Source organism: Dendrobates tinctorius, unplaced genomic scaffold, assembly GCF_039654945.1.
Source record: "Dendrobates tinctorius isolate UK_male_01 unplaced genomic scaffold, ASM3965494v1 ptg000227l, whole genome shotgun sequence".
Classification (NCBI taxonomy): domain Eukaryota; kingdom Metazoa; phylum Chordata; class Amphibia; order Anura; family Dendrobatidae; genus Dendrobates; species Dendrobates tinctorius.
In genome coordinates, this window is record NW_027361894.1 from 926,753 (window position 1) to 951,393 (window position 24,641).

General features: G+C 47.1%; 1 pseudogene; it reads right to left on the minus strand.

Moving 5' to 3' along the window:
* Positions 1 to 24,641, minus strand: part of LOC141059350 (DAP3-binding cell death enhancer 1-like) — a 53,900-nt pseudogene that overhangs the window by 14,547 nt on the left and 14,712 nt on the right.

Here is a 24,641-nt window from a genome sequence, read left to right on the forward strand (position 1 = left end):
CTTTTTGTAATTTTTAAAATGTGAAAAAATGACAATGTGTATTACTTTTTAGCCTAAAATACAAAACAAATGTGTCATGTTTAACTTTAGGCCTTTTAGAGATCATTTTATCTTTAAATTGCTTAACTGTTCACAATAACAGTAATTTTGACCAGGGGTGCCTAAACTTTTGCATGCCACTGTATAAGGCCTCGTGCACACGCTGAGTATTTGGTGAGTTTTTCACTCAGTATTTTATTTGTAAGACCTCATGGACACGCTGAGTATTTGGTGTTTTTTACCTCAGTATTTGTGAGGCCTCATGGACACGCTGAGTATTTGGTGTTTTTTACCTCCGTATTTGTGAGGCCTCGTGCACACGTGTCTTTTCTAAGTTTTTTACCTCAGTATTTAACCCCTTTCTGCTCCTTGACGCACAGTATGCATCATGAAAACTAGTGACTTCCTGACCCCGTCACATGACCGGGGGGCCCACAGAGTCTGAACAGCCCGGGGCCCAGGCTACCCTCAATCCACCCCTGGGCCTCTCCTATAAGTGTCAAATTATAGAGCAGCCAGCAAGCCAGTCGTTAGTCGCACCAGCACAGTTAATTAAAAGAATAGTCGGGAAGGAAGGAGAGTTGGACATGCGCTGTCTGTCCCCATACCATTGCTTGTCTTACCTTCCATGGTGACTACCGTGCTTTGTTGACTGCCCGTGACTGTCTACAGTCATCTTCAGGCATGTGTGTGATATGGCACCAGTGTCATATATTTGTCAAATTTTATATATCCTGTTTTTACTCACATACCTCCTGATGAAGCTAATGCATTAGCGAAACACAGATTGAGCTTTTGCTTTGTGTTGTCAGGCCCTTGCCTCTGTGCAATATGTCGCTAGGTAATATGACATTCTCTAATGTTAATGCTGCGGCTTGATATTTATTATTGTAAGCGCAAGGAGTTATAGTTGTCTTCCACCTGGATACAACTGTCCCTTTGTTAGCTTATTAGATATTCTACCTGCATTTAATAAAGTCGGTGCAAACTATCGGCCTCACACAGTAACCTGTGGCAACTGGATGGGACCCATGAGAACTACGAATTACCTGACTGCACCTGTGGCTCCATTTGATTAACCAGTTTGGCATAGTGCCACATGTGTGTCACGTCAGACCGGCTAATCAGAAGAAGGTGTACGAAAGAGGTGGATCACAGGGTTCCCGTCTGGCCCAAGCGTGGACCATGGACCAGTTCCTGTGGGCAGATTTGCACCAGCTCTAGTATTTACTGGAGGTTACTAGTCAATTATTGATTATCTTTTTGTCATGTTGGGACGGATATACTTTTCACGCTTAAGATAAGATGCGTTTCGCCATTTACCGTACTACTGTCACCTGTGTTCTTGCATTGCTTACCTGTAAGAGTCGCCACTTCTCTTCTGCTCAATTGACAAGGCATGACTGCCAATGCCCTGCTGATTGACGGTGGTCAGAGATGGCTCCGAGTCGGTGCCAAGTAGTTGCCTTTGTTAGCAACTAGCTGCCTGTTAGTTTTTAGGCCTGCAGTACCAAAATTAAAGTAGCCCTGGACATCCCCTTTAATAGGTCTTTCCTGCTTACATCAAGGGATACATGGAATATAGGTTTGGCACTTACTACTCAAGAAGTGAAACCATTTCTTGCTTCCATCCAGGAAAATAAAGACTAATCAGACCCCGCACTCACATGCAGAAGGGGGCAACAACACGAATATTCACCTCAATACTGCTCATAGCTTAAAGAGTAACATTTTATATATTAAGGTCATCCAAACCTGACGATTTTGGTGGCCAACCGTCTAATGTATATGGGTGCGTGTCAGGCTAAAAAGGCATTTCCCAATGGCAGGTGTTGGGAAAAACAGGATTTTGGTTGCTTACCGTAAAATCTGTTTCTCATAGTCTTCATTGGGGGACACAGAAACCATGGGTGTGTTCTGCTGTCACTAGGTTGACATTATGCATGAAAAAAAATGTTAACTCCGCCTCCGCAGTATACACCCCTCCGACAGGCTGTAGGACAATCATTAGTGAAAAAGCAGTTGGAGTAGACATTATCATATAAGCCAATCATATAATCATTACAGATAACAAAATTATGGGTGGGCACTGTGTCCCCCAATGAAAACTCTGAGAAACAGATTTTACAGTAAGCAACCAAAATCCTGTTTTCTCTTTCGTCTCATTGGGGGACACAGAAACCGTGGGACATCCAAAAGCAGTCCCTGGGGTGGGAAAAGACAAACTTCCTTCAGGTCGGAGAACTCACCACTGCCGCCTGCAAGATTATTCTGCCTAGGCTGGCGTCCGCTGAAGCATAGGTATGGACCTTATAGAACCTTGAAAAGGTATGCACGGATGACCATGTGGCTGCCTTGCACAACTGCATGGCTGATGCCCTGTTGTGTACCGCCCAGGAGTCGCCCACCGCCCGGGTTGAATGGGCCTTGACCCCAGCAGGGGACACCCTGTCCTTCACCCGGTAGGCTTCGAGAATTGCCATTCTGATCCAGTGGGCAATTGTCACCTTAGAGGCCGGCAGGCCTCTTCTCACCCCATTGGGGGTAACAAAGAGCGAGTCCGCCTTCCTGAAGGGAGTGGTCCTGGCCAGATAGACCCTTACCGCCCTGACCTGGTCTAGCTTATTCAAAGAATGCGCCAGAGGATGGGTTGGAGCGGGACAAAATGATGGAAGTATTATATCCTTGTTCAGGTGGAAGGCCGATACCACCTTGGGAAGAAAGTTAGGAGGAGGCCGCAAAACAACCTTGTCCTAGTGCATAATTAGGAATGGAGGGCTACGAGAAATACCACCTTCCGGGACAACAAATACATGGGAGCTTCCTGGAGGGGCTTCAAAGGGTGAACCTGTCAAGGCTTCCAAGACCGAGTTAAGATCCCCTGGAGTTACAGGGGATCTGTAAGGAGAGGTCGCATGTGCCACTCCTTGCAGAAAGGTCCTAACCTGTAAGCGGGAGGACAAATTTCCTTGAAAAAAAATAGAGAGCAGATACCTGGCCTTTCAAGGAACTTAGGGCCAGAACGCCATCTAACCCTGCCTGGAGAAAAACTAGGACAGATGGCAGGGAACGGAGCATAGGTGTGATGTGATTAGACTCACACCAGCCAAAATAGGCCTTCCAGGCTCGATAATAGACCCTGGAAGAGGATGGCCTCCTAGCCTGGATGATTGTATTAATGACTCCAAAATGGTCCGAAAATCCCGCTGCTCTCAGTATTATGGTTTCAACGGCCATGCCGTCCAATTGAGCAACCGAGAATTCGGGTGGTAAAACGGCCCCTGAGCCAGAAGAACTGGTCTGTCGGGGAGTCTCCAGGGGGTGCCTGCGAGAAGATTGATAATTTCTGCAAACCAGGCCCTCCTGGGCCAGTACGGGGCGATCAATGTGACCGGCACCCTTCCGCCTTGATCTTCTTTAGCAGTCTGGGCAGGAGAGGAAGGGGAGGGAACAGGTAAGGGAGTCTGAACTGTGTCCAGGGAATGTCCAGCGCGTCGACCCCTATTGCTAGAGGATCGTGGTATCTTGGGACAAACTGTTGGACCCTTCTGTTCTGTCGCGATGCCAGGAGGTCCACATCTGGAGTCCCCCATAGCTGGCATATCCGACGGAACACGTCCTGGTGCAAGGACCATTCTCCTGCCGTGAGCCCCTCCTGACTGAGGAAGTCGGCGGCCGTGTTGTCTGTGTCGGGAATGAAAACTGCCAAAATTGCCGGAATTACTGTTTCAGCCCAATTGAAGATTCTGGATACCTCGGCCAGTGCCCGGGAATTCTGGTTCCCCCTTGGTGATGTATGCCAACGCCGTGTCATTGTCCGTTTGAATCCGGACTGGCTGGTTGTTGAGGTAGCTCTCCCAATGTAGAATTGCTAGGAAGACCGCCCTCAGTTTTAGAATGATGATCTATAGTGAGGATTCTTGCCTCGACCATCGTCCCTGGACCGTCAGGTGACAGAATACCGCACTCAAGCCCAGGGGACTGGCATCTGTAGTTACTACTTGCCAGTGGACAGGGGGAAAAGGCCGTCCTAGATGAACGAGGGGGGAGGTCAGCCACCACTTGAGGGACTCCTTGGTCTGAATGGAAGGGAGGAAGGGGCGATCCAGCGAAGAGACGGACCTGTCCCACTGAAGGAGGATGTTCCTCTGTAGTATCCTAGAACGGAACAGGGCAAAGGGTATTGCCTCTGAAGCTGCCACAATCCTTCCCAGGACTCTCATGGCAGCGTGAAAGGATAGAAGCCGGAATTTCAACAGAGCACGAATTCACTGCTGGAGGGTAATCCACTTTCTTTCTGGGAGAAAGACCCTTGAGCGGCGGGTGTCGATTAACATTCCTACGAAGTCTAGGCGTTGTGTTGGCGTTAGGTGAGATTTCTCCCTGTTTACGATCCAACCAAACCGGGACAGCGTGTTTAAAACTACCGCTAGATTTTCCTGGGCCTGAGCGAAGGAGGGCGCTTTGACGAGAATATCGTCGAAATATGGCACCAATAGTATGCCTCTGACTCTTAATATAGCTACCATCGCTGCCACAATCTTTGTGAAAATTCTAGGGGCTGTTGCCAGCCTAAATGGCAGGGCCACAAACTGGAAATGCTGCTTTTGGACAGTAAAACGCAGAAACCTCTGATGTCCCTGAAAAAATGGGGACGTGTAGGTAGGCGTCCCGGATGTCTATGGAACAGAGGAGTTCCTGATCCTCCATAGACGTAATTACCGACTGAATCGATTCCATCCTGAAATGGCGTAAGCGGACCTATCTGTTTAGCCTTTTGAGGTCTAGTATGGGACGAACTGAGCCATCCCTTTTTTGGCATCACAAACAGGTTTGAATAAAAGCCGGCAAAACGTTCCTGCTCGGGAACGGGGATGATTACTCCTGCGTTGAGGAGAGAGTCGATTGCCGCAGAAAAACCTAGAGCCCTAGCAGCGTCTTTTGGTTGCGATAGAAAGAAGCGATCTCGCGGAAGCACGTTGAAGTCCATCTTGCATCCTGTCGAAACTACCTCCTTTAGGCTAGTTTCACATTTGCGTTTCGGGGCGCAGCGACGGCCTGCGCACGGCCGCCGCTAAGCCCCGCCCCCTGCAGCGCCTCCGCCAGTAGCTCCGCCTAAGGGCGCATGACGCTGCATGCGTCCTGCATCTTTATCACTGGGGATGCAGGCCGTACGCAGTATGTGTTTGGCGGCGCATGCGCCCTTCTGACGCTGCGCCGAGCGCAACCAAATTGCTACAGGTTGCATTTGGCGCTGGTCGGCGCAGTGTCAGAAGGGCGCATGCGCCGCCAAACGCATACTGCGCACGGCCTGCGTCCCCAGTGATAAAGATAGGGGACGCAGGACGCATGCAGCATCATGCGCCGTTAGGCGGAGCTACTGGCGGAGGCACGGCAGGGGCGGGGCTTAGCGGCAGCCGTGCGCAGGCCATCGCTCCGCCCTGAAACACAATTGTGAAACTAGCCTTACCCAGATATCCTCTACTGAACTCTGCCAGACATCTCTGAAGAGTAGAAGGCGGCCTCCTAGTCAGGGAGAGGTACTGGAAAGGAAGTTGGACTCCCTGCTGGCACCAGGCTGAAGTGGCCCTGACCTGGTAGTTCTGCTGTTGAACTGCGGGAATGCCATGACGGGGTGGCCTGAAAGGATACCTTCCTCCTATCTCTTGGTGCTTGCGACCTCTGTGGGCCCTGAGCATAACTGCCTGTCGCTGGGGTACGGTGAAAGGGCTGAGCCCTACGTTTGAAAACATATCGACGAGGCTTGGCCTGGGGGAGAAGGAAGAGTGTACCCCATTGCATCCTTAATGATTTAATCTAGCATTGAATCAAAGAGCCGGGTGCCCTGAAACGGCAGATTGGTCAGTGATTTCTTTGAGAACCAATCAGCATGCCAAGCCTTTAGCCAGACCATCTGCCGGACAGCTACCACGTTACTGGATGCTTGAGCTGCGCAAGACGCGGCATCCAGGGCTGCTGATACCATATACTTTCCGGCATGGGAGATTTGATCTGCGATTTCTGCCAGTTCCGCTGGTGGTGCCCCGGCCATTATGCCCTGTCTAAGCTGTTTGGCCCATTCTGTAACAGATTTAGCTACACAATGTGGCGGCTGCTGCCTCAAAGGCGGATTTTGACAGAGATTCTATCCTCCTATCATTGGGATCTTTTAGGGCTGCCCCACTGGCGAGTGGGAGGACTGTATTGGTAGTGAGTCTGGACACTGGTGGATCCACCGAAGGGGAGGCGGTCCAGTTGGCGGTGAGATCTGGAGGGAAGGGATATAGAATCCCAAAATGATCTTCTCTCTGAAATTGCCTGGTTGGGTTTTCCCTTTCCCTGGCCAACACTTCCTCAAAATCCTTGTGGGAGGCAAAAACCCTAGAGGGGGACGACGCTTAAATGAAAAAGCCTGATCATTAGGTTTTGATGTGGCGTCCCCAATGTTAAAAGGTCTCATTGATTGAGGCAATGAGGCCCTGAACCATATCCTTGACCTGGGACTGTTCTGGCCCGTACTCAGAATCCTCCTCTGAGTTTATCTCCGATAATGCCTCGCCTGATTCCGGGGATGAGGACCGGGAGGAGGTAGACGGCCAGAGGAATTCTGGCGGTGAGATGGAGTGAGAATGAGAAGGAGACCTGGGTTGATGGTCCTGTCTAAACCTTTTTCGGCCTCTAGAAGGCCCAAAAGGAGGCTTCTTTGGTGCTCCTATGTCCACTGGAGTCTTAAGTGGCAATCTGTTAAGCGCCGTTACCAAGGTCTGTGATACCCTGGTAAGGTCGGCCACAGACTTGGATAAGGAAGAGGCCCATCCTGGACACTCTGTCTCCCGTGGCGATGAATGGCAGCAGGCAGGGTGGCTTCCTCCTGTTCCAGGGGTAATGTGGGAGCTATGACAGGCAAAATGGGGGGGCTGCACCTGCTCTCTATCATAGGTGACACCGTAGGTCTGCTGCAATCTGAGCAGAGTGGCGAGGACTGACCTGAAGGAGACCTGACATTGCATTTGGTACATACAAAATATTTGACCAAGGTCACTGAAGCGGATGAGGAGGAGGAGCGGGACTGCTCTCCCTTGGGCATACTGACAGGTTTTACCTGGTGCCGACCGTCGGGGGTAGAAAGCAGGAGTGAGGGAGCAACCTGTAGTGCAGTACTCACATACCCACGACCTGTGTGCCCGCCGCAGCTGCCGCCCGAAGGCTGATGAAGGTGAGAGAGAGAGAGAGAGCGCGTGAGGTGAACAGCCCTGCCTAGAAGCCTTATGAAATCCCCGCCCGGAAGCGGTGGGCGGGGCCCTGCTCTGGCCTCCTGGAGCACCAAGATGGCGCTGGTACAGGAGCCGGAGGGCGGAGTCTGCGGGAAGCCGGAATCTAGCGTCGGCCTTGCTGGGCTCCTGCTGGAGCCCAGGGCCATAACGCCGCCACGGGAGGAGGCTGGAACCGCGCTGCATCGCGTGCTTGAAAGTAAGCTATAGAGCTATTGGCTGTAAGCCCGAGAGCTGATTACAGCGGTCACATTCAGCCAGAGCAGCTGGTAAGCGGATCATACAACGCTGCAGCCTCTTACCTCCGGTTCACCCCGTAACAGGGGTCGGTTATCTACATGAAAAGATTGCTGTCCCAAACTTTATCTGCAGGGCATCTCTCTCGATCATCAGGCTCTGGTGGGTGAGTGATGGGAGACGAAGGTCAGGACCAGGAGCGGCCACCTGAACACGAGTCCTGTGTTAGGGGATAGGGTCCTGCCCGTGGGATTTATGAGGATACGGGGTGGCAGTACACACCGTACTCATAATCCCTGTGGGGGAGTACAGATGTAGCAGATCTACTCTGTATCCCTCCATGGTTACCTGAAAAGGAACGACGCACACTGAGGTAGGCATGGGTCTGCGAGAGACCCCTGTCCACCTCCTACTGACACAAAGCAAAACTGACTGTCCTACAGCCTGTCGGAGGGGTGTTTACTGCGGAGGCGGAGTTAACAATTTTTTTCATGCATAGTGTCAACCTCCTAGTGACAGCAGCACACACTCACGGTTTCTGTGTCCCCCAATGAGACGAAAGAGAAAAGGTGGATCGGGCATGTTGGATATCAACATGCCCGATCCCTTCTTCTTACAGTAGACAGCCTGAAGTCAGACTTGTTTGACACAGTAAACGCATGAATGCTCCGCTGAGCCTGCTGTGCATGTATATGGAGGGAGTTGTGGTGCATTTCATTCTAAGTGGTTTAATAATATACTATGGCAGACATTTACCGAAGATATTGAGCACTGTAGGCACGCTGGTCTCTGTGACGTCCAAGAGTCGTGAGGCAGCACCCTGAAGAGACTCTCCAGATTCTTTCTTTGGTTCCAAGGGCTAAAAAATAAAAGCGAGTAAATCTATACATACCATCACCTTTCGTCAATGCTAAAGACTATTAGGAACCAGCAAAAGAGATGCATGCACCCTACAACATGAATAACTGCGCCGTTACCTCTCGAGCGGACGTAGACGTTTCATCGTCTCTTGTGAGTGGTCCATATGTGGAGCCAACCTCAAGAAAGTCTTCAGTCTGTGATACTTCTGGAGCAGGAAAGACAAGAATGAGTCGATCATGTAGAAGAAGAGACGAGTGGTAAACCCAACAGTCTCACCAGGCCGTTACCCCTAAGGTTACCTGGCACATGCACAAGGTGATGTCGGGAGCTAGCGGGCCCTATGGAGTAGATCGGTAGAGAGGAGTCTCTGTCCCGCTGATTCGCTCCACCTTGTAAGTGGAGATCTTTCCAGGCAAGCGGCTAGACGGCTTGTGGGACGTGACTTTTCACAGCTTTACAAACACAGCAAAAAAAGAAACAGCTGAAACAATATATTATAGGTTATATTTTGATATTTACCCCACCTGCCTTGCCGCATGCCGTATAGACCAGTGGGGAAGACCAGAGGCGTATCTAGGCTTTCTGGCACCCGGGGCCAAGTACATATGCGACTTGAACACTTAGCCATGTACCCACGAGCTGCTCCTCCTAATACTCTCAATGTTCAGTAAAAAACTGAGAGAAGCAGGAAGAGAAGCTCGTTGGTCACAGGATCATACCTATGAAAATCGCATATGAGTGAAGTGTCCATGTGATGACTACGGCAACCTGCAGAGCTGAATCCTGACACTGCAGCTTCTGAATTCTCACAACGAATGCACTGCACACTTTTAGGATTCTCCCTTGCTGATGTACCGTCATGTCAGCACAAGTATGTGATTTATATACTTCTGGCCACATTCCGACTAGACGTGCCCGGCCTCGCTCTGTTCATTTTCATTGAGTGAGGCCACACATGTCTAGTCAGCATGTGACCGCATGTATGTAAATTACCAGCACGAGAGAATCCTGACAGTGTGCAGTGAGCACTGTGAGAATTCAGAAGTCTGCAGTCATATAGAATGACTGCAGACTCAGCACAAACCTGGAGAACCCCTTTAATGTTCCTAACAAATAAAAACATGAGAATAAGTCAGTATCACAAATAACATTTACATCCAAGTACCTTATAGATGACGTCGTCTCTGCAGTCAGTCACCTTTTCTTCTAGACCCCATGATGAGTTTTCTCATCCACATCTCGTCTCTGTAGACGTCCATCTTCTCCGGTCTTCTGCAGAAAATCTCCACACGATGCCCTTAAAGATAGAAGTGTCATTATAATGCCCCTAAATAAAAATATCTGCAATATACTGTCTCCTCACACTATTCCCCTCTAGCATCCCACCTGTTCACCATACTGTCTCCTCATATATTTACCCCCTCACTCTCTATACGGTCTGCTCACACATACCCCTGACTCCCCATAATGTGTCCATCCACATACATTAACCCATTCGCTCCCCATACTGTCTGCACCAATCCCCCATACTGTTTCCTCATACATACTCTTTATTTTGTGTCCTCAAATCTCCCCACACATTAAATCCCCCCATCCCCAATCCCCCACACACATTAAGTACCCCCATCCCCATTCCAAATCCCCCCCACACATTAAATAACCCCCATCCCCACTCCAAATCCCCCCACACATTAACCCAATCCCCACTCATTAACCCCCATCAGCACTCCAAATCCCCCCACCCCCACTCCAAATACCCCCACACATTAACCCAACCCCACTCATTAACGCCCCCATACATTAACCCCCATCCCCATTCATTAACCCCCGCGCACAATAACCCAATCCCCACTCATTAACCCCATCACCACTCCAAATCCCCCCCACACATTAAATAACCATCTGCACTCCAAATACCCCCACACACATTAACCCCCATCCCCACTCATTGATGCCCCCACACATTAATCCACATCCCCATTCATTAACCCCCCCACTCATTAACCCCCATCACATTAAATAACCCCCATCTCCACTCCAAATCCCCCCACACATTAACCCCATGGCATCCCCACTCATTAACCCCCACACACATTAACCCCCATCCCCACTCATTAACCCCCATCCCCACTCTAAATACCCCCACACATTAACCGCCATCCCCTCTACAAATCCCCCCCCATCTCCACTCATTAACTCCCCCTCATCTCCCATCTTCGGTGGTTCTTCAGCTCCACAGAGGAGCACACTTACCACCAGCGCGTTTGCTTTGGGCGCCGGGGAGTGACGTCAGCAGCGTGATCACATGACCTGATCACGTTGCTGACGTCGCTCTGGCCCGGCGGTCAGAGGTTCAATTGTACAGGCGTCTGTATAGACGCCAGTACAATTGCTCCCTGGGAGCCGGCACGGCCTCCTTCTCTGCGCCGGCTGTCAGCTTGACAGCTGACACAGAGAATCGCCGACTCTCAGGCCAGGGGGGGCGGCAGAACGCAGCCGCCAGGGAGGACACTGCGGCCCGCTGCATTAGGCGGCCCAACTGCGCCCCCCTGCTGGCTGCACCCGGGGCAACTGCCCCGGCTGCCCCCCCCAGATACGCCACTGGGGAAGACCATCCCAGCCAGAAGGTGGTCTAAAGACAATCTTTTGGCCTTTGTCAAGCTAATTAGGGGTTTATGGATCCATTTATTATATGTGTCGGGGGCTTTTAGCAGAAAAATCAAATATACATCACTAAAGCAGCGTAAAAGGATCCCAATACTCCTCTTATACTTTTCCTGCATTAGTGAGTTTCCCTTGTGCCAAAGAACTGCGAAAGAACACCAACATACCAGGCACCTTACGTAGGATTTTCCTTAATAAAAAAAGACATCTCCTGCCCACAAGACATTGACAAGTTTCTAAAACCTGGAGAGGCTGCGTCACCCCAAAAAGTCTTTTAAAGAGAATTTTGTCAGTAATCTCAATCCCCCAAATTCACATAGATGGGAAAGGTCTTTGAAATGTATATTAATTGACATCTTTATATGTAACGTCTGTTGCTGCATTTCCAAGTAATCAGCATTTTCATTCATATACAAATGTAATATTAAGTGCTCTGGATATGACTGAGCACTTATCAAGCCTCTGTCTCCCCACCCAGCATCAGCATCTTTAGCTTGATTTATAACTCACTGTCTGATTTCCTTGCTTGACATTACACAAACCGTGAGCTATCAGTCAATCTAAAGAGGCTGGTGCTGGTGGGGGGCAACATCCAGGAAAGGCAGAGGCCCGGGAAGTGCTCTGTCACACAAAAAACACTTAGCGCCTCATTTGATATGAAGTAAAATGCAATAAAATAAATGAAATAAAAATTCTCAGGAATGCAGCAACAGATAAAAGATATAAAGGTGTATATGGATTTACGTAACAAAGACCTGAACACCCATATATAAAATTTGATGGGACAGAAAGGAGCAATGTAAAGTGTGCAACCAGAGAAAGAACAAATAATATGTAAGGGCACCTACATGCGAGACACCATTCTTGGCTCTGCCCACAAGTGTCCAATTGTTTAAAGGGACTCGGTCAGCACAGAATGACTGTTCAAACCGAGTACAGGCGCTCAGTACGTCACAGCGACCAATTATTTATATACACCTTCCCGCCTGCTTGTTTTATATTCGTCAATCAAAGAAGAAGAGGGAGGAGATAGAGGGAAACCAAGAAGGTGGGAAGGAGTATATAAATGATTGGCCACCATGAAGCACCGAGCAGCAGGACTGAGTATGAACAGTCATTCTGTGCTGACAGTCCCTTTAATTGTAGGGGTCTTTCATCCAGATTTAGATTTTCACCTATATCCCAACCATTAGTACAAACCAATTTTTTTTTTTTTTTTTACATGTCTCGGAATGACAACTCCCCGACCTCTGGGGTTCTGCTATTATTAGTGGGTTAACAGAGCCTCCTTGTAGAGAATTTTTAGGCTATTCTGCATGTTCCCTCCTGAACTCACATTTCTGACCATTGACTACAATGGTTGTAGACAATGGACGCTCTTCATGCAGTGGGTTTCCTTTCAGGCTAACATAAAGGGGGCTGATTAAAGAACGCCATTTGACCCCTAGAAATTGCCCTTAAACATTTCTAAATTCCCAAATTAAGCAAGATGGTGTCTTTTTTGCCTTTGTTTGGCTGGAATGATTCAGCGCACCATTTATGTACCTGTATAGGGCTTACCTATACTGGGAGCCATGGTAAGAAAACAGATGGCATGTGGTCTCCGTTATTTTACAATGGGCCCCTATCACAGACCGATGCTGTGGCATCCATGCAGACTGTACCTGCAGTATACCTAAACCCCCATCCCTGGAATTATCCCACTTACATAGATGATTGCACTGGGAGAAAGATTTCAGGATCTGCTCCAGACATGTTCGGCGAGGGGCTCGGTCTTCCCGAGAAGAGTTGGTAGAGCAATGGAAGGAAATCTGCCGAGCCAAGTGCAGGAAGAAGACGGCTGCTGCTCCCTGGATCACCAAGAAAGGAAAGGAATGACATAAGTTTAGTACATTTCCATCTGCATAAACAATTTTCAGTATCCAAACCTTCCTATAAATAAAGGGTCTGCTCTTTTTGGAGAGGGAGGCAAGTAAAATCTATGAGCACGGGAGAAATCATTTCAATTCAGTTCGAGAAAGTCACAGCCTTCCGCGCAGACATTTCTTTTGCAAGATCCCATCACTGGTGGATGGAAAATCACTGCCGAGTGTAAGGTTCTGCTCCATCACCTATGCATACTACTAATCTACATTTATCTGTTCCTCCTGCACAGACCGTTTCCTCCCACCACTCTATGTGACTGCAGACTTGTGAATCCTCACAGCGTGCAGAATGAGCGCTGTCAGGATTCTCCGGTGCTGGCCGCAAGTATGATTAGCATACATGTGGTCACATGCCGACTAGACGTGCGCAGCCTTGCTCAATGCAATACACTGAGTGAGGCCAGACATGTCTAGTTGGAGTGTGGCCGTTAGTATGCAAATCACATACTTGCGGTCACATGACTGCCCACTCCTGGTGAATCCTGACAGTGCACATTGTGCACACTGAGGATTCACAAGTGTGCAGTCACAGATTGGCTACAGAGATGAGCTCCAAGCCTGGACAACCCCTTTAAAGCACCACTGTAGTGTTTTTTTTATTGCACTGCTGGAGTGGCATTTTAAATGTAGGTCTCCTACCCCCTGTCTGATACTCACCTTCCGGCGTTTTCATCGCCGCTCCCTTCAGTCTCCGGCAAAAAGTTACCTGCCTGCAGCTCCAGTGTTTCATGTAGAGAGTCGGAGATCACAGTTCAATGCAAGTCTATAAGAGCCTCGTTCTACCCTCGTTATGGCTCTCATACACTTGCATTGAGAGCTGTGATGTATCTTCTGACTTCTGGATAATCAGAGGCTGCGCTCACAGGATGACGCAGCGGGACTGAAGCGGCACCGACAAACGGTGAAGACACCGGAGGATGAGTATATGACGGGGGGCAGTGGGCTTACATTTAAAGCGACACTCCAGGGCTGATAAAAACAACAACGCTGGAGTGGTGCTCTAACAGGTTCTGAGATGCTGAAATACGATATGTCAAAGTGAATTTCTCATGAATTAAAGCTGGGAGATAGACCTTCAGATAAACGGTGAGGCCGCCAACGTTACTTCTGCCAGGGGAAGCAATGTTCCGGCTCATAAGGCCCCCAAGTAGGTCAATGGGGTTTCTTAGTGCAGCAAAGCCAATAAGTAAATTGATAAAGGATGTAGTTATACCCAGTAGGCTACATATAGATACCACATAGGGTGCATGTATAAAACGGCTATAAGTTATAGGGTTATTCAGAACATGTAAGGTCAGCATCAATCCAAAAGGATCAATAGCTGGGAGCCCCAGTTATTCACTGGATGAACAGAGCAATGTCGTAAGTGCACAGATACTGCTCCACTTCCACAGGCATTTCAGAACCATATTCTCAGGCTCAGTGGGGGTCTCTGTACCAGTAGAATAACCCTTTAACCTCTAAAGAAGAAACCTACTTTGGACCTAAATGACATAGCAATTTTTTTTCCTCTTAAAGGGAATTGGTCACCAGGTTTTTGCTACCCATTCTGAAAGCAGCATAATATAGATGCAGACCCTGATTCCAGCGATGTATCACTTATTGAGCTGCTTGCTACAGTTTTAATAATATCACTGTTTTATCTGATGCAGATCTACCAGCTCTCTGAATGCTGATCTGTGTATACCCCATACACAAAGGATTGGCAGCTCTGTGAACACTGTGCATATATAAAGCTGCCAATCAGTGGTGGAGTGGGGCTACACAGAGCTCATGAATATGGAGAACTACGTGGCAGGAGACAGTCCTCTAGAGTAGGGTTCCCCAACTCCAGTCCTCAAGGCCCACCAACAGGTCATGTTTTCCTTAGTATTGCCCAGGTGATAATTGCGTCACCTGTACAATACAAGGGAAATCCTGAAAACATGACTTGTTGGTGGGCCTTGAGGACTGGAGTTGGGGAACCATGCTCTAGAGATAATATGCTGATAAAATAGTGATTTTATCAGAATTACAGCAAGAAGCCCAGTAAGTGATACATCGCTGGAATACGGATCTCAGCTCCTATTTTATGCTGCTCCCAGGTTAAAAACCTGCTGACAGATTCCCTTTAAAAAGTCATTATTCACATTTAAGGTTATTACCTACCAAAGGAAAGGGGATACCCTGCAGATCAACGGGGGGGTGCGATCATTGGGACCACCACAGATCCTGACAACGGGGCTCTGTGCTATGCTATCTCTGGTAGTCCTGCAGAGGATGAATGGAAGGGGTAGTCTGACAGCCGGATCCCCACTCCGGCAACTCCACGACTGTGTGTAGCTGCGCTACTATTAAGTGATGTTTTCATTGCAGAGTAGTAGCCGGATGGGCTGTTCGCAAGCAGTTACAGAGTGTCGGCACAAAATGACTGTTCAAACCTAGCACAGGCACTTGGTGCACCATTGTTGTGGCCGAGCAGTTCAGTGCACCTTTCCACCTACTTCTTTCCCATCCATCTCCATCCTCCTCTTCCATGATTGACAGCTAAGGTTTTACAGGAGCCAGAGGAGTGTGGAGATAGATGGGAAACAAGTAGTTGGGTAGATGCACTGACTTCCTCTGCTTGGTTTGAACAGTCATTTTGACTCCCTTTAAATCAAAATATGATACATTTGAGGCAAACTAATTAATAGCTGCCATGCCCCTAGTCTGTCCCAGATGAGTTGTGGACATAACTCAAGGCTGAAATGACCAAGATAAAAAGAAAAAATAAAATGGCTTACCCAAAATAATATTGTTTTCAGTTGGAAAAATAAAATCTGCCAAACTGCCCCGTAGTCCTTTATAAGCAAATATGGCAAGGTATGGGGCTGTATGTAATAAGAATGCACCCCCTGCCCTCACCAGTCCAACAGCATCCAACATGCAGTACTGTGGCAGATGGCCAGTGCAGAACTGAAAGCTCGCTCTTCTCTTCTCCTGTCCATTCTGACGACCATGGTCACCTGAAGACTGGGAGCCGTAACTAAAAAAACAGAATATTATGATCAACTTATGGTGAAATATAAGAGGAGCAAAATGAGCATTCAGAAAACAATGCAGGAAAAGTCATGTAATACAAGAGATGACCACTAGGGGCAGTGGTACATAAACTCACACTTTTCTAGACTAAATAAGCCGATTAGAATTCGTCAGGTGACCACTATGAATATTATGAGAATTATGTTGTATATAATAAATTCATTTTACAAAAATGGTTACTTACTTGCTTAAAATAAAAACAAATGTCGTATTGGGCTATAATGCTACAGATAGCTGATCAGATTTAAATGGCATTCTGCAATCACGTGATGACCTACTCCTTTAATATGGACGTAAAAGCCAGCTAAAAAACGGGGATAAAATATTTCAGAACCCCAATACAAAGGGAAAGCAATCTGGCTAATTAATAAAGGCATAAAGACCGTATCCCTTGGGATGTTCTGCCTGGACGGCTCAATTTTCCCTCTTTGCATGAGTTATTGTGAGTGAGACCTGAGAGACCGAGCTCTTATTCTAGGATATGAGGCTGAAAAGATCAAGGACGCGATGGTTAAGCAGCCCGGAGCGCTCATTTTACTGGTGGATAGCGCGATACCAATAATTATTATTGCTTTTTGATTTGTTACTCCTCATTACATTCAGTGAAGGTGACCTTTCCTTAAGAACATTGGAAAGCCAGTCACCTATTGCTCTCCCGTCAGGATGATTGGTGCAAAGACTTTCCCAAACCTAAGAGAGACAATATAGCTGCAAATTTGCCAGTCAGCGCCAGATCGGCGGGGGTGCGACACCCGTGATGCCAAAGAGCAGCTGTTCAGTGTGCCGGCTGGATGTGATCAACTGCGGAGATGAACAGCACAGTGCCATCAAATATATAGTGGCCGCGGCCGGGTACTGCACACCCGCCTCTACTTGTTTTTTTAATTGTTAAGACCTATTTCAAAGAAGATTTTTTTTATTTAAGATGCATTGAGAAAATTAAAAAAAAAAAAAAAAAGTTTGTGAAGGTGGACGTAGTCTTTAAATGGAAGTGAGCTGGGTGGGGAGAGGGTGACCGGCTTTAGAGTAGTCAGCCGAAACGTGTGATCTATGATTAGAATTTAAAAGTAAATTTTATCTGAAATGACCCCATGTTTAAGAGTAAACCATCTTTTAAATGCTAATCGGAGACCACGCGTTTCAGCTGATAAGTCCAAGGCCAGTCCCTGGTGGTTCTCCCTGCCCCTTTTCACCTAGAAAGACATGTCTCGGCCCTATGTATACATAGAAAGAAACCCGTAAGTCTAGTTGAGCTGAGAGAAGTAGCCGGTGACTGACTTCAGAGATTTTAACCGAAACGCGTGGTCATCGGCTGGCATTTAAAATTATGTTTTCCCTGAAACGCAGCATAAATCAGAGTATAATATACATAGTGGTTTTTGGGGCAGTATGAATCGGATATTAGGTTCTCTTTGATGAGGCTGTCCAAGAGTAGAAAATACATGACCGCCTTTTTCCCCAAAAAACAGTGCCACCTCTGCCTACAGGTTGTGATATCGTAGCTCAGCTCCAGAAAGGGGGTTGAGGAAAAATTCAATACCGCCAACACCCTGTAAGCAGAGATGGCGCTGTTTTGGGAAAATGACTTACTGACCCTTGACAAAACCTTTAAGTGGTAAAGGTGCAAAAGGTAAGAGTCTGTGACAGAGGTGTAAACCGGGAGTTCACATGTAGCCCCCAGATCTCTGAAGTATAAGCACTCGGTGTATACGACATGACGTAAGGCTACAATAATACATCATCTTATCTCTATGAACACAAAGGTATGTCACCAAACATGTAAAATATGTGCTAACAGAGCAGCTGGGTTACGCCAGTGGCAGCTGTTCATCTAGAGACGCCTGCCAGGCTTGCTCCGACGCATCGGTCTGATTTCACAACAGCATGTTCACGTTTATGGCCGACTATCAAAAAAAAGATGGAGCCGAGTACTGGATAGAAAGAGGGTTTCCAAGGTTTCTTTCAAAACCTTCGTAATGGAAGGGATCACTATAAAATGGAGGATTCAGTGGTACCATGACCACGGTCTGACACATCCAGATGGAGAAGAGACAGTCAGCCAGACCCCCTCAATTCAAGTCTATGGAAGTCGAAACAGAGGAGGAAGTCCACCTGAAGACACACTGTGACTGGGGCTGACATGAACAGCTATCTCCCACTTTCCACGTACCTTCTGCTACCTGCATTCTGTCCCAAGGGTATCAATGACGAAGGGTTCAGTGCTTCAGCCTCCCCATGGACACAACCCTGGACGTTGGCCACATGGAAGCGGTTCAGGGCTGAAAGACAAAGAGAACGTTTCTAGAACCACAATCTGCTCATCCATGTCATGGCTTCTCCTTCACAATTTTGTCTAAGAACACGGCCATGAATAAGCAATGGGATCTAAACCTCCTCCAAGAGAAACTTCTCCCAACGACCTAAGAGTAATTTGGTGATGAACAATGCTTTTCCCAACATGATGGAGACCATGTCCAGGGGTGGATTGAGGGTAGCCAGGGCCCCGGGCTGTTCAGACTCTGTGGGCCCCCCGGTCATGTGACGGGGTCAGGAAGTCACTAGTTTTCATGACGCATACTGTGCGTCAAGGAGCAGGAAGGGGTTAAATACTGAGGTAAAAAACTCAGAAAAGACTCGTGTGCACGAGGCCTCACAAATACGGAGGTAAAAAACACCAAATACTCAGCGTGTCCATGAGGCCTCACAAATACTGAGGTAAAAAACACCAAATACTCAGCGTGTCCATGAGGTCTTATAAATACTGCGTGAAAAACTCACCAAATACTCAGCGTGTGCACGAGGCCTTATACAGTGGCATGCAAAAGTTTAGGCACCCCTGGTCAAAATTACTGTTATTGTGAACAGTTAAGCAATTTAAAGATAAAATGATCTCTAAAAGGCCTAAAGTTAAACATGACACATTTGTTTTGTATTTTAGGCTAAAAAGTAATACACATTGTCATTTTTTCACATTTTAAAAATTACAAAAAGAAAAATGGTCCGATGCTAAAGTTTGGGCACCTTTGGAGATTTGTGTGCTCAGGTAACTTTGACCAAGGTTTCAGACCTTAATTAGCCTGTAAGGGTTATGGCTTGTTCACCCTCAATGTTAGGAAAGGCCAGCTGATGCAGATTCCACAGGTTTAGAAACACATAGCCTCCTCTAACCTTGTGCGAAAAAACAGCCACCATGGGTCCTTTTAAGAAGCTGCCTAGCACTCTGAAAATGAAAATGGTGGAGGCCCAAAAAGCAGGAGAAGGCTATAAGAAGATAGCAAAGCGTTTTCAAGTTGTCCTTTCCTCAGTTGAATATGTAATTCAGAAATGGCAGTTTACAGGAACAGTGGAGGTCAAGATAAGGTCTGGAAGGCCAAGCAAAATTTCAGAGAGAGCTGTTTGTAGGATTGCTAGAAAGGCATATCAGAACCCCCACTTGACTGCAAAAGACCTTCAGAAAGATTTAGCAGATTCTGGAGTTGTGGTAATTGTTCTACTGTTCAGAGACACCTTATCAAATATGGCCTTCATGGAAGAGTCATCAGAAGAAAACCTCTCCTGCACCCTCACCATAAAATTCAGCATCAGAGGTATGCAAAAGAACATCTAAACAAGCCCAATGCATTTTAGAAACAAGTCCTGTGAATCGTTGAAGTTAAAACAGAACTCTTTGGTCACAATGATCAAAGGTATGTGCAGAGAAAAAATTGCATAGAATTTCAGGAAAAGAACATCTCTCCAACCATTAAGCATGGGGATGGATCAATCATGCTTTGGAGTTGTGTTGCAGACAATGGCACAGGGAACATTTCACAGGTAGAGGGAAGAATGGATTCAATGAAATTTCAACAAATTCTTGATGCAAACATAACACCATGTGTAAAAAAGCTGAATTTGAAAACAAGATGGCTTCTACAAATGGATAATGATTACACACATCAAAATCCACAATAGACTACCTCAAAAGGCGATAGCTAAAGGCTTTTCAATGGCCCTCACAGTCCCCCGATTCGATCATCATTGAAAATCTGTGGCTAGTCCTCAAAATAACAGTGCATGCAAGATGACCCAGGAATCTCACAGAAATGGAAGAATTTTCCAAGGAAGAATGGATGAAAATCCATCAAACAGAATTGAAAGACTCTTGGCTGGCTACTAAAAGTGTTTACAACTGTGATATTTTTAAAAGGGAGTGCTACTAGGTACTAACTATGCAGGGTGCCCAAACTTTTGCATTGGCCTATTTTCCTTATTGTAATTTTTAAAATGTAAAAAATGACAATATATCATTTTTTTGGCCTAAAATACAGAGAAAATGTGTCATCTTTAACTTTAGCCCTTTTAGAGATCATTCCATCTTCAACTTGCTTAACTGGTCACAATAACAGTAATTTTGACCAGGGGTGCCCAAACTTTTACATGCCACTGTAAATACTGAGGTAAAAACTCACCAAATACTCAGCGTGGGCACGAGGCCTTATAAATACTGAGGTGTAAAAACTCACCAAATACTCAGCGTGTGCATGAGGCCTTACAAATACTGGAAGGCTTCCACCCAACATCTAGTCCTGACTCACCTGTACCTAACATTGAAACCAGCTAATAGTCTGCAATCACCTGCTGACCTGGACCCATGACCTGTCAGACAAGTTACTTCACATGAGTCACACAGAGGCTTCTGCTTCATGAACTTCCCCAGATAGAAGAAGCAGCCTCCGGTGTGCAGCCTGTGGCCGCATACACAGGAAGAGACGCTCCTCGTCACAGGCTGTGCCCAACATGGCAGCAGAGAGGTTAACGCCACAGACAAGTCGTCGTCTCCTCACACACTGGACACAACGCTGCATCTGCCGACGAACAAGCGCACGTAGCGCAATATTAGTCATGTCCCAGATGTTCAGCATGTGGAGGACCAAGGGGGGACAAAAAAGACCCCAGGATTGGAACAGGAGCATGGGAAAGTGGACGGCGGTCGGAGTTGCAGGGTTTATATAGGGGTCGGAGTAGAGAGATATATATATTACACACACACACATTACTACATGCGGGCAGCGCACACATGCACAATCCTCAGGTTGTATAACATTCAACAGGTCAAAACATTTCTCTCAATAGGCCAAGAAAGAAACATGGCAGGAATAAAGTACACCTCATAGTAACATGTGTGAGGCAGAGGTGACAAGACCCGCCATCTCGTGCCCACCTTACTAGAGGTGCCCACTGCCCACATATAACAAAGTTGATGGAAACAGACAACTTCCACTATGATGATTGGTTACCGGCCGCCCGACCACACCCATTTCACAACTAGTCACACCCATTTAGCACTGCTGATCACACTGACTGGTACTGTGGGCACAGTGGCTGGTACTGAGGAAAAGAAAGGAGAGAGAGAAAGAAAGAAAGGAGAGAGAGAAAGAAAGAAAGGAGAGAGAGAAAGAAAGAAAGGAGAGAGAGAAAGAAAGAAAGGAGAGAGAGAAAGAAAGAAAGGAGAGAGAGAAAGAAAGAAAGGAGAGAGAGAAAGAAAGAAAGGAGAGAGAGAAAGAAAGAAAGGAGAGAGAGAAAGAAAGAAAGGAGAGAGAGAAAGAAAGAAAGGAGAGAGAAAGAAAAGGAGAGAGAGAAAGAAAGAAAGGAGAGAGAGAAAGAAAGAAAGGAGAGAGAGAAAGAAAGAAAGGAGAGAGAGAAAGAAAGAAAGGAGAGAGAGAAAGAAAGAAAGGAGAGAGAGAAAGAAAGAAAGGAGAGAGAGAGAGAAAGAAAGGAGAGAGAGAGAGAAAGAAAGGAGAGAGAGAGAGAAAGGAGAGAGAGAAAGGAGAGAGAGAAAGGAGAGAGAGAGAGAGAGAGAGAGAGAGAGAGAGAGAGAGAACGAAAGAACAGAGGGGGAAAGAAAGAGGGGACAGAAAAAAAGAACAAAGAGAGAAAAAGAAAGGGGAAAGAACAGAGGGAGAGAGAAAGAAAGAGGAGGAAAGAAAAGAATAGAGAGAAAGAGGGGAAAGAAAGAATAGAGAGAAAGATTAGAGAGAGAAAGAAGGGAAAGAAAGAGAAAAAAAACAGAGCGAAAGAAAGAGCAGAGAGAAAGAGAGAAAGAACACAGAGAGAGAGAGAGAAAGAAAGAAAGAGAAAAATTCTATAAAGATACCATACCAGTCTGGCTCACATTGTAGTGCCCACCTGAGCCTCCTGGTGCAGAACATATCATGATCCACTCACATGGCCGACATCCCCGGGTCCAAGGTGATCCCGCTGTCGGAGGAGGACACGGTGATGGATCTGAAGCATTCCCTGAAGTGCCTCCATGGTTCCGTCACAATCTCCTCCCGAAATTACCTCATTTACGTCAGCTTCCAGCACGTCACTTCCAATGGAACGTCACGTGCGAGTTTTCAAGTGCTCCTCGGAGCTCCGCCATGTACTCCTGTGTCCGCAGGAAAAGTCCGCTTCCGGTCGGAGCAGAGGCGCAGACTCTCAAAATCTGGAACGGTTGGGGGGTATGAATGCTCCCCATCATACACCTTGTACATGCATGGCTCCGCACACCTCATACACACACGGTTCCGCTTTGTATGCCTCGTACACATACGGCTCCACTCAGTACACACATGGCTCTGCTCTGAAAACCTCGTACACGCGTGGCTCCGCTCCATACACCTCGCACACACATGGCTCTGCTCTGTAAACCTTGTACACATGCGGCTCTGCTCCATACACCTTGTACACACGCCGCCACGCTCTGTAAATCTTGTACACATGCGGCTTTGCTCCCAACACCTCGTACACGCACGGCTCCGCGCCGCACACCTCCTGACCCCACACATACTTGACTGATTCAGCACGATGACAAACAGCACAGCAGAGTCCTGCATAGTTACATACATTGAGGACACAGAACCTGTGATGAGGTCACAGGAGGGGAGGAGTCAGGAGTTACATGATCAGGGGCCTCCAACTGAGATGCTCGATCATGTGACCCCTGACTCCTCCCCTCCTGTGACCTCATCATAGGTCCTGTGCGCACAGAGCAGGGATTTATCAGTGAGGGGCTGCGGTGGCCGGTGGCGGATTATAATGGGGCAATTTACCCTGGGCTTGTGGGCCCCTCCACACCACTGGGCCCTGGGCTACCGCCCATATTGACCTCATTATAGTCCGCCACTGACCATGTCACAGGGCAAATGTGGTAACTAAGGGTCTCAGGGAGCAAAATATTGACATTTTTGGTGCACGGCCAGGAATCCCCCCAAGAGAACCTGTGGGCAATCTTCAATACCAAGAGGACAAACAAAAACTCAAGTTATGAGAAATTCCAAATACTTAAGAGAAGAATAGGCGGGGTAAGGTTTCTCCTCATAGAGAGGGACATGCCAGGTCTGGGGAAAAAAAAAGCAACCCTGCATTTTTGTTGTGTTTTTGGTGAATACTAACTTTATTAAACATGTACTGTAGATGACTGACATGTAATCTGCACCAAAAAAAAAAACCAGCAAAAAAGTACCAAACCCTGCTTCTTTATACTGCCAAGAGAGCAGGTTTCACTTGCAGAAAAAAAAAATGCAACGTGCGAACATAGCCTAAGGGTGAAAATTGTAAATATGGAGTCTTTCCATAAACTTGATGCATTTGACAGTAAAAGTTTAAGAATTGAAATGCTGATAATTGTAGTTCAGTTTGCACTAAAAACGCTGAAGCCACAAGCTATGTGAAAGCCAAAATTTGTGTTTGTCTCAAAATTCTTGTTAGTAGAACATCCGCTTTAAGATTTATTTGAAAGAAAAAAAAATAAAACACATTCATTTAGTGGCAATCTGCTGTCACAGCCTGACTTTCTTCAGTGCTTTTTTTTTTTTTTTAAAGTATTTTCTCTCTATTATGCAGCGGTTATGACACTTTTATGCTCTCATGATATACGACACACACTCGCGTCATGAATATTTAATTGTCGCCGTGCATATAAAGAAGCCGGTAATTGATGGAGCCATTTAGCAGGAAGCAGCGCCGGGTTAGGGAATTGCCCCGGCACAAGCTCTACGCTGTGCTGTAATTACAAGCCCCGTACAGATGGCCGTCCATCCACAGACTACGAGACGGGATGCGGGGCCAAAAAAAGCAAGAAATGAGCAGAAAAGTGAATTTTACTCCTAATTATAGTGGTTTGAAAAAACCACTATATTGTAATCCGATCTTCTTCTTCTTCTTCTTCTTCTTCTTCTTTTGATTTCCGCAATTAATACAGCCCGAACCGCTACACGCACAGACTCCGTTGAGGTGTCGTTTCGAAGCCAGCGTCCACGAGAGGTGTGCTAAGTATTTTTCGTGTCGATCGGATTTGTAGTTTTTGCGCAATTTGCGTTTGAAAATTTTTTCACTGTCTCCAATGCTTTTCAATGGGTAATGGCAAAACGTGCCCTGAGGCGATTGAAATGGCAGTTGAGCTCATTGATATGCGCAGGCAGACCCAGTTACTATGCCAACGCCTACGAACGTCACATGACCTCTCCAAGACAGAGCTTCTGCCACATAATATCAGCTCTTAAAGCAAAACCCACAGCACAAATGCAAATCTAGCTTCATCACATGACACTTGCCCCTG